This window comes from Copadichromis virginalis, linkage group LG3 (genome assembly GCF_057382275.1).
Source record: "Copadichromis virginalis isolate Kocher_CV1m ecotype Utaka linkage group LG3, C_Virginalis_male_GT1.1, whole genome shotgun sequence".
Lineage (NCBI taxonomy): Eukaryota > Metazoa > Chordata > Actinopteri > Cichliformes > Cichlidae > Copadichromis > Copadichromis virginalis.
The window spans coordinates 6,720,732-6,735,878 of record NC_140620.1 but is presented as its reverse complement, the minus strand read 5'-3'; the positions used below and the strand labels follow the sequence as shown (position 1 = coordinate 6,735,878).

The following is a 15,147-nucleotide window of genomic DNA, read 5'->3' as shown; positions in this document are numbered from 1 at the left end:
GTCGCCGACACCCTAGCTTTGCTGCATGGGAGAGAATTTCCTTGAGAAATAGCAGCATGGGTGCAGTTTTCCATCCGGGCCGTGTTGAGAAAGGACGACGCCAGCGCCAACATCGGAGGCATCCACCTCCACCACGAAATCTCTGGCAGGATCAGGGTGGAGCAGGACGGGGGCCGTAGTGAACCGGTGGATGAGGTCTCGGAATGCCTGTTTTGCATCTGGGGAGAGGCAGAAGGGTTTAGGCAGGTTAGCTGGTTTGGTGAGGGATGTCAGTGGGGCGACAACGGCGCTGAAATTACGGATAAAGCACCGATAGAAATTGGCAAAGCCCAGGAAGCTCTGTAGTTGCTTAAGGCTGGAGGGCTGAGGCCACTGGGTCACGGCTTGGACCTTTTGCGGATCCATGGTCAGGCCCTCGGAGGAGATGGTGAAGCCCAGGAAGGTGGTGGATCGCTGATGGAAAGCGCACTTCTCCAGTTTGCAGAACAGCTGTTACTCGAGCAGCCTGCTCAGCACGGCCCTCACGTGGCGAACATGGTCCACTTCGGTGCGGGAGTAGATCAAGATGTCGTCTAGATAAGCAAACACCCACTGGCCTAGCATATCCCGCAAGACATCGTTGATCAGATGTTGGAAGACAGCAGGGCTGTTGCAGAGGCCGAAGGGCATCACCAGGTACTCCCAGTGCCCGTTAGGGGTGATGAAGGCCGTCTTCCATTCGTCCCCTTCCCTGACGCGCACCAGGTTGTAGGCGCTGCGCAGGTGCAGTTTGGTGAAGATGCAGGCCTGGGAGAGGGAATCGAGTGCGGTGGATAGCAGAGGAAGAGGATGGCGGTTCTTGATGGTGACTTTGTTCAAGCCCCGATAATCTATGCAAGGGCGGAGCCCGCCATCCTTCTTTTTGACAAAGAAGAACCCAGCAGCAGCAGGAGAGGTAGAAGGGCGAATAAAGCCCTGTTGGAGAGCCTCAGCGACGTACTCCTCCATGGCCTCATTCTCAGCGGGAGACAGAGAGAACAGGCGACCACGGGGAGGGACCGCTCCCGGGAGGAGCTCAATGGCCATATCGTAGGAGCGATGAGGAGGTAGGGTAGAGGCTCGCCTCTTACTGAAGACCTCAGATAGGTCGTGGTAAGCGGAGGGATCTTATCCAGATCAATGGGCTCTGGGGGAGAGGCCTCTTCTGACTTGGAGTCCTTTCTGGTCCGAGAGAGAAGGCAGCGGCGTGGACACTGGGGACCCCAATCTAGGATCTGGCAGGAAGACCAGGAGACGTGGGGGTCATGTTGACGGAACCAGGGGTATCCAAGGATGAGAGGAGAGGACGTGGCCGAGACTACTAGAAACCGGATCTCCTCCTGGTGATCCCCAATAGACATGCAAACCGGCTGGGTCTGGAACTGGATCGGGTAGGGTTGGAGGGGTCACCCATCTACTGAGGTCACCGGGAGGAATCGATCAACAGGGGTTAACGGAAAGCGAAGTCGGGATGCTAGTTATTGGTCGATGAAGTTCTCAGCGGCTCCGGTGTCCAGGAGGGCTTCAGATGAGAACTGTCGGTGTTTCAGGTGAAATAGTACTGGTAACAGAAAACGCGAGGGTTCAGAGGAGTGTGAAGGGCCAGGTGGGACTCCCCCGCAGTCTACCTGGCGTCGTCGTTTCCCGGACGTAGTGGGCACTGGGGACGACGGTGTTGGGCTGATCCACAGTAGGCGCAGAGGCCCTCACGCCAGCGTCTCGCTTTCTCCTCTTTTAGGAGCCTACCCAGCTGCATGGGCTCCTCGGTGGAAGTACTGCTTGGGCTAGCAGCATGGCCCTCTGAGGCTGGAAGGGTTTGAAGGCCCGAGGGGTGTGGCGTGGCCGTGACATTACTCGTTGGTCGATCTTCAGGGCAAGGTCCACGGCCTCATCCAAAGTCTTTGGGGCCTCACGGCAGGCCATCTCATCTCGGATGTAATTAGCCAGTCCCTCCAGAAAGATGGAGCGCAGAGAAGCATCTCCCCATTGTAGCTTAGCAGCCAGGGTACGGAATTGGGAGGCAAAGTAACAGACGGGTCGACTGCCCTGGCGTAAATGAAGCAGCTGTGACTCCACTTCCACTTCACTGCTCGGGGGAACAAAAGTCTTTTTTAACTCCTCCACAAACAGGGCATAGTCATTACACGCTGCAGATTTATTGTTGTAGAGAGCCGCGGCCCATTCCTGAGCCTGGCCAGACAAGAGAGAGGTTAACATTGCCACTTTTGCACGGGCAGTGGCGTATTTAGTGGGTTGACATTCAAACAGCATGTCTAAGGTGGCGAGCAACCCATCAGGCCGGCCGTCTACTCCGTTCCACTTATCTGGTAGTCCGATCCGGGGTTCAGCGCTCACCGGCGCTGGCTGACGTTGCAGCGAGGTGACGGAAGAGGAAAGCTGGAGGACAGTTTCGGTGAGAGACTCCATCTTTGTGCTCATCCGATCTACCACACCGCGAAGATATAATACTTCGGCTTTTAAGCCGTTCGAATTCCGCTGGGTCTATATGCGGCTCAGACATCCTGTCAAGGTCGGGCGGATTACACACAGTAATTCGGCGTGCCCGTGTGGCGTGCTGGCTAGACCCAAACGCGGTGAAGGCTAGCGGTGGGTTGGAACAGACACGCAGTTATTCTAGTAACGATCAGTGCACGAAGCGGAGCTTCGGAACTGCCGTTACAGACGGAGAGCGAGCGGAGCTGGGATGAGAAAAAGAGTCGAGAGGAAAAACACTCACTGTTGGTGAATCAGGCGGCGACTGACGTCGGCAAGGTTTCGGAGCTCCTGACATGAAGAGAACGATGTCTGAGCGGCGAACAGGTGGGTGACGTCTCTCTTTTAAACCCGGCCCCGTCATCAGCTGATCACCAGCTGATCACACAGTGTCTCAGTCTTGTCGGCATTTATCTCATGTTCCCCTGTCCAGTCTGTTCTCCTCTATGTAATTTAACCCTTGTTCTCCATGTTTTCCTGTTTTATTGTTTTAACTGTTGCTTCCTGTGACTATTGTAGTTTTTGTCCTGCATCATGTCTCTCACCCGTTGCCTCTCGTCTCATTATCCAGTGTGTATTTATTGTCCCCGTCTTCTTGTGTACTTTGTGCTTTCCTTGCTCTGTGTTCCAAAGGTTTTGGGTGGCGGTGGTGTGGGATTGATTAAGGAAATGGCTGAGTTAATAGGAATGACCAAAATGAGAAAAATAAATCGATCTTCAATAAGAGAAAGGATTATTCTAAGAAGGAATATTTTTGATGGATCAGAATTATATAATGAAATATGAACAAAATATTTTGTTAATCATTGTTTATTAACTGAACCTTGTTGAATTTGAGTAGAACTGTTTTTTAATTTGGCAGAAACACGGCAGCAGTTTGAAATGAAACTATCCAGGCTGTAGAGTAGACGAGCAAAATCAAGAATCCACTGAGATTTTCATGACAATAACTAAGAAGGATTTCTTAAATGAATTGTTGATACGCTGTTATAATAATCCACTGAGCTTATTGAATTTGGGGAGAAATGTCCTTTAATGTGCAATCACACAGTGGGCTGAGATGAAACTGCACACAGTGTGGGCGTCCCAGAAGAGAAATCAGTTAAAAATTTAGTGTCAGCTAGTAAGCAAGAATTTAAAAAATATTTTTACAGATATCAAATTTGTTCTGTTATATAAAACTGTAATTTATACTAGTCAGGTGGATCATCAACGATCATCAATCAGTGCAGTACCAGCAAAATTCAGACAGACACACAAACACACACATGCACAATTTTACCTTCTTAACACAGTATCATAAATCTAATTAGAATATGCTATAGTCCTTTAAATACCATTTTAAATATATTTCAAAAATATATTACAGCTTTTTTCAGTCTGTTGAACAAAAATCCCCAAAGAAGAAGAAGCACTACCATAAACCTTTGTGTAAAAGTGCAAGAAAGTTTAAGAGGCTTACAAATGACGGCTCACATAACTGCGGTGTTACAAGTCAACCTCGTTCATATCTGTCATCATGAACAATGCTATGGTTTGTGCTGGAACGAAGCTGCACACAGCTGATATTATCAGAAAAAAATACATACTGATTCAATTACCTTCACACGCAGATTCACACAAAGACGACCAGCTGCATCAGCGAAGTTTAGAAGACAGACAGTGAAACTTAAAAAAAGGAAACAGATTTGTGGGAATGCTGGGGCTGGGGAACATTAGTAATTAGAAACACAAAATGTTTCTAAGCATTTGTAAATGTTTGTTGGAGGGTTTAGAGGAGCTGAATCATTTTGTGTGAAAGTTAAAGTCAAACACACTCTTAGTAGAGAGAGACTGTGTCTGCAGATCAAACAGGTCTCACTGTGATGTCTCTTTAGTCAGACTCTGTCTCTGCTACATTAATGACTGAAAGTTGTCACGTTCTTATTTAGTTAATACTCTTTAAGCCAGGTATACACTTTTAGTTTAATACATTATAGATTCTCTGATGAAGAAATACGGTATATATATGTAACCTGATGAAGCGGTATCTAAAATGTTTTTATGTTTGACATACCAAGACTGTTTCACACTGCAGGAGTTGCAGATGATAAAACAAAGACTGTAAAGCTAAGCAGTTTGTTTGCTGTTTATCACTGCCTGTCCATTAGTCAAATTAATATTACTTTTATCAAAAATAATTTCCCGTCTGTATTTGGTCTTCCTCCATAGTCGCCATAGTCACATCATTGTGTTTTGTTGATGTTTCCCCTCCTTGTGATTCATTCAGTGTTCCCATGTCTGTTTCGCCCCCGGTCCCTGTGTGTCGAGCCGTGTCTCTTAGTTTGTATCCTGTTTTATTTGGACAGTCTCGTGTCCTGTGTTCAGTGTGTTCAGTTTTGCTTTCTCCTGTCTCATCACATCTAATTTGTCCCTGCTGTGTCCTCATGTGTTTCCACTTCCCTTATCATCCCTCTGTGTATATATTGTGTGACTTTCCTTTTGTTCATTGTCCCTACATTGTTTAGTTTCACTTTAGCCATGGCATCATTATGTTCATTTCAGTCAGCTGTTCCCCCGTGTGTTTCCACTTCCCCTGATCACCTCCTGTCTGTATTTAAGTCCTCTGTCTTTCTTTATTCAGTGTCAGGTCGTCTGCGTTGCCTCCCGTCAGGTCTTATCACAGTTGATTCAAAGTTATCACAGTTTTGTCACAGTCAGTTAGTTTTCCTAGTTTGGTTTCAGTTTAGTTTTTGCCACTGCTCATGATGCTTTCATTTTGTATTCACGTTTATAGCCTAAATAAACAGCTTGCCTTTTTTTTCAAAACTTAGTTCTGCCTCCTTCCCTGTCTGCACTTGGGTCCACTTCATCATAACACCGGTGTACCCCACCATGACAGTTATGTCCAAGTTTTACATGTTCAATCAATCAATCAATCAATCTTTATTTATAAAGCACTTTTCATACAAAAAAATGTAGCACAAAGTGCTTTACATAGTTAAAAGCAGCCCACCCCACCCTCCAACTCACTCCCCACACTCTCATTAACATATCCCCCCCCCCACCCCCACACACACACACACACATACACACACTCGCACACTTAAAGAGTAAAAATTGGGCTGTAAGTTTTATTCCATATTGTCATTTTTGGTTTTTTAAGTTATTTATTGTGACAGGAAAACAAAACAAAACAAGAAGCTCCTAAAAAGGTCATAAATGTGAGAACTTTTCCAAAGAAATCTCAGTCAGTTATGCCTGAGATAGAGAGATGATTATAACAGAGTAAAGATAGCATTAAAATGTTGGTGACAGAAGTAATGCTAAAATCTCAACAAGCCAAAGTTACATACATGTTAAAGGGACAGATCAAACAGTACTGAAATGAAGAAGTGGGCATTACGGGGCTTCCCCAGTGAAATAACTGAACTTGGAGCACAAAATAATAAATAACATACCAGTAATGCGCGGAGTGAAGGCTTCTGAGAAAATGTATAAGTTCACAGGGAATTTCTACAATAGCACGAGTTAGATGTGGGCAGATTGATGCAGTTATCAATAGTATTGATACCAATGCTGGTATTGTTACTGGAGATATACTACTGCAATAGGATTGGTACTTTGTTTCTGTCCTGTAAGTTCAGTATGTACCTCAGTGAATTCTGTTATGTAGTTGTTGTTTTTTTTTTTTTAAATGAAACATAAAACACGGACTATGAAAGCCTCTTATTTTGTTTGTGCAGCTCTAACAACAGTGATACAAGCACAGCAGACTGTGCTGGCTGCAGTGGGAGAAGATGCTGAATTCAGCTGTCAGCTCTCGGAGACTAAATACATCCTTCAGGTCACATGACAGAAAATCTTACAAGATGTGGAGACAAATGTTGACACCTACAGCTTTACTGAATTTTCAAAATGCAGAAAAAAATGATTGAGTTTGCTGATTAAAACACTGATGAAACTCTGCACTGGGAAGTTTTTGTACTTTACTTGGTACAGTTGATCATTCTAACATGCCTTGGAATGTCCCACAAGGAAGGGAGATTCTTCCTTCCTTCGGGGACATTTGAGTTTTCAATAATTTGGCTATTGTACGACGTTGTTTCAATACGTGGTACAATAGCCAGTGGGGACACAGAGACGTGCACCATGTCAGACTGTGGGATTCTGTGTTTGTTTTTTCTTTTTATGGCCTTTTCAAAAGGTAAGTTTTATTCCGTATTGTTGTTTTTGTTTTTTAAAGTTATTTATTGTGACAAGAGAAAAAAAAAGAAAACAAGAACCTTCACTCGTAATAATTAAAAATTGATCCTAAAATGTGAGAACTTTTCTCTGAAGTGACAAAGAGATTGTCTTTAGACAGAATTAGAGGGAGATACAATTACTGAAGAGTTTAGATTTTGTTTGAATGAGTGACAAAACGTTTCTCCCACTGAACACTCAGCCTAATAAAACAGAACAAAATCAACTTTCTGTGTCATGAGTTGTTCATCATTCAGAATAATGAGACTGTTTTGAGAGCTGTGTGAAAACAGCTTTAGACTGTTTTGTTAAAGGTTGCCCCATGCCTATTCATATTACGATGAAAGCAATAGATAAACCACATGTTTGTGTGTTATGTATGTATGGTTGGTAAATTAACAAAAATTGGGTTGTATGTGGCCTACAATGTAAAAGACGTTTCACAACCCCAATGTAGTTAAAAACAAGAAGGCACTCATTTCCATTAGACAGAGACGGAGTTCAGGTCATAAGTAGTTTACTGACAATTATTTAACATTTGAAATTAAAAGATCCGTCAGTCCATTCACATATATACTGTTCAGAGAAGGAATGTAGTTTAGAGCAAAGTGTAGTAGTGTGAAGTGGCTAAACACACTCACCAATTGTTCTAAAATAAACAATTTATCAAAACATTAACAGTCTTTCACACATACATACGGTTTATACACTATTTTTAAAAGAAGGGGTTGAAGACCTGATTGATTACAAAAAGTCTATTAAAATGTTCTGGGTAACCACAGAAATCTTAGTCAGTTATGTCTGAGAGAGAATGTTTATGACAGAAGTAATGCCAAAATCTCAACAAACCAAAGTTACATACATGATAAAGAGAAAGATCAAACAGTGCTGAAATTAGGAAGTGGGCAATATAGGGCTTCCCCAGTGAAATAACTGATCTGAAATAATTGAGGCACAAATTAATAAATAACATACTAGTAATCCACAGAAGGGGAGGCCTCTGGGAAAATGTAGAAAATCAATGGGAATTTCTACAGTAGCACGAGTTACCAGTCAATACCAGTCCTGGTATTGGTTATGTTGAAGTGATGGGTTTTATAATTCATTTTTGGTCCACTGAAGGGATTGTTTTGTAACCCCAATATTGATATTTTGTAAATAAAAAATATGACCTCAATTAAACCTTTAAATTCCCTGCACTTGTCATAGATATCTACATGATGTCCAAAAAATATACATCAAGTCCAAGGTTCTAATGTTGAACGCCATATTGATGTCCAGCTTAAATCATGGTTGGACCTCCAAATTGTTGAAAAAGTTCAAATGCAGTACAGACCTCCAGAATTGGTCATGGACCAACAGAACCAATATAGACACGATCTGTACATCTATCTGACTTTCTTTGTTTAGTTGGTAGCTAACTGAATTGTCTTACTTTTTTTTTATAGATGAAAGAAAATGTCCCTGAAACATACAGTATGAAACAATGAGTGTCAGGTTTATATTTATAGTCTACATCACATTTAAGTGGTACCCATATGTCAATTTGTTTGAGCCTAAAACACAGACTACTCCATGACCCGAATTATTGTTTAATCCTTCCCATCAATACCTCTCAGTTCCACATCTCTAACTCATGTTATTCTCCATGCAGCTCTAACAGCAGTGGTCCAAACACAGCAGACTGTGCTGGCTGCAGTGGGAGAAGATGCTGAATTCAGCTGTCGGCTCTTGGACACTAAAGACGTCCTTCAGGTCACATGGCAGAAAATCTCACGTGATGTGGAGACAAATGTTGCCACCTACAGCAAGTACTATGGTCAGAGAGTGAATGATGGCTTTAACGATAAAGTCAAGTTTAAATACACTGGACTATAGAACTGCTCCATAGTCATCAGGAATGTGACGGAGCAGGATGAAGGATGCAATCACTGTCTGTTTAACACTTATCCTGAAGGCTCCTTCACTGGTAGAACCTGCTTCCAAGTCTATGGTAAGAACTTTTGCATTAATGTGTTTAAATGTGCTAGAAACTGATTTCCTTTCAACAACATATTCCTTGCAATATCTCCTGATCCTTCACAGAGCTGCATGAACCTGTTGTTGATGTCAGAGAGTCAAACTCTGCTGAAGAGTGGGTTGTTTCCTGTTCAGCCACTGGTCGACCTGCTCCCACTGTAACACTCTCACAACAAGACCTCAACTTCTCACAGTACAACACTGTCAGTGTGTCCAACACCAACGCTACATTCACTGTCACCACTACAGCTGTGCTCTCAGGTTCACGTAAACACAGCACACAGGTGGGATGTGCAGCACGAGTGCTCTCTGCTCCTCACAGAGAGGTGATGGAGACGATTCCTGAGGTCCAAAAAACATCTGTTGGTGGTCTGTATACCACAGACTAGACTAGAGACGGATGATACTTGGGTAAATTTGACTGGGCTCTAATAACAATGACTTCAGTACTTCATGAGTGATGTATTATTGTTGGTCAGCGTCACGTTTTTCTGTTTTTTTCACAGATTTTCCCTCAATCACTGTAATAGCTGCAGCAGTGCTGGTGTTGGGGTTTGTCTTTTTCTGTTGCTCCACTATGCTGCTTGAAGAAAAGTTACCTTTTCACTTTCTAGTATGTCGTTTTGTAATGTGTCTTATCTTATTAACATGATAGTGATTTATTGATTCTAACCCTAAATCTATCTAGTAATGTCTGCACATATTTTCAGTACTGATTTTAAAGCGTTTTAATCCTTCTGTCACTCAGGGAACCCAATAAGGATTCAAATACTTCAAAAGTCAACCAATAACATTGATGTGTAAGACTATTTAATAATTATTTATTTTTTATATTTCATTTATTCATTCATTCTTTGCACTGTGATTTAACCCATCTTTGTGTAAAGCAGGGGTGTCAAACTCCAGGCCTTGAGAGCCAGCGTCCTGAAGCTTTGAAATGTATCTCTGCTGCAACACACCTGAATAAAATTATTAGGTCATTAGCATGACTCTACCCTACTCAAGTAAATTTAAATAAATGTAAGTACATACCACCAGGTAGCTCCACTCGTACCCAGTGTAACGGGAAGTGAGAGGGTTAGGTTTTGGCGCTTTGAATGTTCAGTTGTGTGATGCAGCGATTAACGTTTGAGTAAAATATTGGGCTCCCTCGTGTCTTCCCTACATTCCTCCACAATGTCCGTTTTTGCAAAAATGTACTTCTAGAAGTACTTTTATTGCACGATGTTCATTCACTCATGAGCTGCTGCAACATGAATCAAATGGCTGAACTGCCACCTTGGCGTGCAGTCAAGTTCTACAGTCTGCTAATGATCTAATAATAAGTATTAATATTCCTCACTCACCTTACTAAATGTTTGTGAACACAGCCAGAAACATTTGCATCACAAACACAGACTAGTGTTTATTAGCAGAAGCTTTTGGGTGGTTGCTCTCAAACCTGTGTACAAGTTTAAGCATTAATGGTCCCTTCACTGATTTCCAGGTATCCAATGTCAGGGCGAACAGATGGATTCAGACGCAGGCAGCGTTCTGGCAAGCAAAGGGTTGACAATTTATTAACACAGAAGGGAAACCACAGTGATGTGTATATACAGTGAATGGGGCAGGGCTTCAGGGCTCCAGGGGAAGGAATCCACACTCGCTCCCCACTCGGCCCAAACTCCGCCACTCCTCTTCTTACGCACACTCGCTTCTCCACAGCCACTCTCGCTCCAATTTCCACTTATGTTGACACACACAGGGATCACAGGTCAGGGTCCGCCACCAGTTCCGGGGAGATCTAAACACAAAGAGTCCAATTAGATCAATACGGCACACAACACTGAGAGAGTTTGTCTTAGGAGAGCTGAGAGCACGAACATGGGAGGTTCAACATTCCAGTGCCGAATACTCCGTGCCGCAGCGTTAAATAGGCAAGGGGGACGCCGCCTGATCAGCAACAGGTGTAGAAATCACCGCAGATACGTGGGCCAAGGGTGAGAGCCCACAATGAGCTCCACCCTGGGAAGCAGGAGAGAAAACAAAACAAACCTGTGGCCAACATGAGCGAGCCGGAGAGGCACAGGGACCATGACAGCCAATACCAAGTGCACAAGTTCACCCCAGATGGTTCCTCTTCTCTGTAACTTGGAGGATGTGGAGTAGGCTGTGTTTTAATCAAAGACATATCAATCAATCAATAACCATGTCTAAAAACAACACAGGTTGACCAAAGTAAAAGAAAAAGTAAAAAGTAGAAACAAATACACACAATGAACAAAACAAAAAATAATCCCAAATTTCGTTTTTTTTTCTGAAGGGGTCAAACACTTTTATGCAAGAATGACAGCGAGGTGAAAAACCTTCACCCGCAAGAAAACTCGAGCTGTGACTCATAGTACGAACACACACCTCACAGTAACACACTTTAATTGTTTAATGTGAACTTTTTGCCAAGCTAGCTAATCCTGACCAACACACCAGACACAGAAGATAAAGGAACGATGTTTTACTGTTAGAGACAGAAAGGTTAAAACATTTTGGCAGAGGGCTAAAAGGGGCTAAAATGACCCAAAAAGAAATTCCATTTGACCAAAAACACTTAATTTTTAAAAAATTAAGTATATAGTTATGAATAATGAACAAATAATTAACAAACTGGGGTTTATAAATCGTGTAACACATCCTTATGGTAAGAAATTTTACCTTAATGCGTTACATGTGTTAGAAGTGAATGTATCTTTAACAATATACTCCTTATTTTATATCTCCTGATCCTTCACAGAGCTGCATGAACCTGTTGTTGATGTCAGAGAGTCAAACTCTACTGAAGAGTGGGTTGTTTCCTGTTCAGCCACTGGTCGACCTGCTCCCACTGTAACACTCTCACAACAACACCTCAGCTTCTCACAGTACAACACTGTCAGTGTGTCCAACACCAACGCTACATTCACTGTCACCACTACAGCTGTGCTCTCAGGTTCACGTAAACACAGCACACAGGTGGGATGTGCAGCACGAGTGCTCTCTGCTCCTCACAGAGAGGTGATGGAGACGATTCCTGAGGTCCAGCAGACGTCAGATTATCAGTGATGGTGAGAAACTGAGATGCAATAACAATGCATTGTGGTAGTATGCATTTTCTCTTTGATCAATAATTGATGTATTCATTTTGATCAGTGTCACATTTTTCCTGCTTTTTCAAGTTTCCTCCTGGATCATTGTATTAGCTGCAGTATTGGTGATGATGGTCTTTGTCAGTGTTGCTGCTCTGCAGTAGGCTACTCTTTAAAGAAAAAGACCAGATAACTTTCATTTTTCATTTCTTGTCCTTTTTTTCTACACCAAAATCTATCCAATAATATCTGCATAACATTTTCTACTTGTGATTTAGTTATTAATTCTTTGCTTCATGATTCAATCAGTCTTTGTCTAGTATTAAATTTTATGTTTCCCATTTAATCCCACTGGCTTTAAAGTGTTTCACCAGATTTTTACGAAGTATTTCCAGTCTTTTGTTGTCTCTGTCCCAAATGTTCTGAAATGTGTTGCATGTATTAAAAGAAGTTGGACTTTACCAAAAAATGTACTTATAAACTTACATTTATGAAAGCTGAACAAACATTGATGTACTTGACTTTTGTAACAGTGAAAAGGCGATCTGTTTTTATTGATAAATATATATGTTTGCATTACTGTTATTTAGATTGCCATGTTAGAACGTAGCAAACAACATTGTTTGTTCCTCTATGGTTTCTTTATTTTTACAAATCTAAATGTTTTTTGTCAAAAGATTAATAATTTCATATTGAGGTCAGATGGTCAGCAGTTTTGATGTTTTTGCAGAGATTTTATTTTTTGCAAAATAGCACAAGTAAACATTAAAAGTAGTTCCTAAATCAAGGCATTTATTATTAAGGCGGCCATTATTATGGCCCTGTGTGGAAAAAGTGATTGCCCCCTAAACCTAATAACTGGTTGGGCCACCCTGAGTAGAAACATCTGCAATAAAGCGTTTGGGATAACTGGCAATGAGTCCTTTACGAGGTGGTGGAAGAATTTCTGCCCACTCATCTTTGCAAAATTGTTGTAATTCAGCCACACTGGAGGGTTTTTGAGTATGAACCACCTTTCCAAGGTCACAGCACCTCAATCAGATTCACGTATGAACTTTGGCTAAGCCATTCCAAAGCCTTTATTTTGTTTTACTTAAGCTGCTTAGAGGTGGACTTGTTGGTGTGCTTTGGATCAAGTGCACTTCAGCTTGTGGTCGTGAACAGATGGCCAGACATTCTCCTTCAGGATCCCAGAAACTGGATTCTGTTCATCTTGACGTTGCATCTCCAGACTGAGAGATCTCAATTACTTTGTTTCTTATTTGCTTCTGAATTTCCTTGGATTGCGCCATGATGTGTAGTTTTTGAGGATCTTTTGGTCTACTCTACTTTGTCAGACAGGTCCTGTTTAAGTGATTGATTCAGCACAGGTTTGGCAGTAATCGGGCCTGGCTATGACTATGGGAAAATTTTATATTTTCTATTGATAAATGCAAATATTTTATGTCTGTTATGTGCATTGCCGTGTGGAGAATATAAGGAAAACAATTGTGTGGTTTACATTGTTTATTCCTCTTAGATTTCTTGATTTTTTTTAAAAATTGCAATAACTTTATGTTAATTTCAGTGCACTTTCACATTTCTTTAAATTCAAACTACAGTCCTGTGAATAACTAGAAACACTTCTAGCAGCACAAATGTGAGGTAATTGTTTTCTGCTTGACTTTATCAGTCTCTCATATTGTTGTGGAGGAATGTTGGCCCACTCTTCATTACAACGTTGCTTCAGTTCTTTGAGCTTTGTGGGCATTTATTTAAGCACAGCTCACTGAATGTCCCAGGTTGAGGTCTGGACTTTGCTTTTCAGCTATTCTGCTGTAGATTTGCTGCTGTGTTTGGGATCATTGTTCGACTGCAAGACCTAAACTTTACCTATTAAACAGTTAACTCTGTATTTTACACTTTATGTGAATATTGTTGCAGATTTCAATTATTAATGTTTTTATAACTTTGTTCTTTCTTATATTTAATATTATACAATATTTATACTTCATGTCTCTGTCTTCTTTTGAACACTCCAGCACAGCATCACTATAACTTTGTCCTCACTGACAATAAAGCTGTTTTATATATTTCATTGCAAATGTTTCAAGCAATTTGTAGCTGTATCTTAAGATATTTTGTTAATAATATAGTATTTTATATTGTTTTTTTCCCCATATTTGAGAAATATTTAACATGTAAAAGTCTGTTTATGTACAATTTGGTGATATTAGCCCTGATTATTGGAGGAACTTGTACATGAAGCAGATTTCTGAGACTTCAGATTTGAAGGTTGTTGTCATATAATCTAAATGATGGCAGATTAACGTTCCCTACCTCTGTCCTACAACCACAGGACTCCTTTGCATTCGACTGATAGAAATTTCAAGCTCAGTGTTAATGAAGATTTCAAAGGCCTTAGTGCAGGGGTAGGGAACGTCTAAAACCTGCAGGGACACCGGCCCTCGAGGCCTGGAGTTCCCTACCGCTGCCTTAGTGTGAAAGGAATGAAGCTGTAGCGCCTCCCAGTGGTTGAAAAGAGGTACACAAGAGGTTTTTGCAACCTGCTGTTTAATGAAGGTAATCAGCTGGGACAAAGGTACATTATGAGAATAATATCTCTGACAAACCTCTACCTCAATTGAAAGATGCATTTTGATTTACATGAATGCATTTCATCTTCTCTGCAAAGGCTACACAACCTTCTTTGCCATTTGAGTGTGTCCAGTCCAGCTGAAACCAGCTCATTACTGATGGCATGAAAACGATCTGTGAGGTAACATTTTTACTGTCATTCATTCCTGTTGAAAACTTGTCACGTGTTTGCTTAGGTTCTTCTCAGTAATCCTCCCGTATCCTGTGTAAAAACTACCCGAGCTTAAAGTATACAGACTGCCGGGAGGGGCGAGACGGGAATTTTCATTGCATATATATATATATATATATATATATATATATATATATATTAAAATACAGATAGCAGCAGCCACGAAAACATAGGCAAGAGAGAGCATAGCAGTGTCGTAGATGTAGCCAAATAAGACAGATAAATTAAGATGGAAAATCCCCAAAACAAAACCCAATCTTTAGTGTGGGAGCATTTCCATGTCATTCCCAAAGGTGTAATTATTTTCAGCGACTGCAAACTGAACACAAACTTTTCATAACTGAGTTTGTTTCTTCAGTTGTATTTTGGTAATGCTGTTGTACAGCAGGGAAGCAAACACAAGTGCTAACGCTAACAACATCCAATCAGGATTTATTGGTTAGATCAAAGCTAACATCTGCATTACATGTGAGCACTTCACACGTT

At 41.6% G+C, this 15,147-nt stretch overlaps 1 pseudogene; it reads left to right on the top strand.

The window, feature by feature from the left end:
• The first annotated feature begins 6,214 nt into the window (after positions 1-6,214).
• LOC146712494 (OX-2 membrane glycoprotein-like) lies at positions 6,215-12,059 on the top strand (annotated as a pseudogene).
• Positions 12,060-15,147: the final 3,088 nt, after the last annotated feature.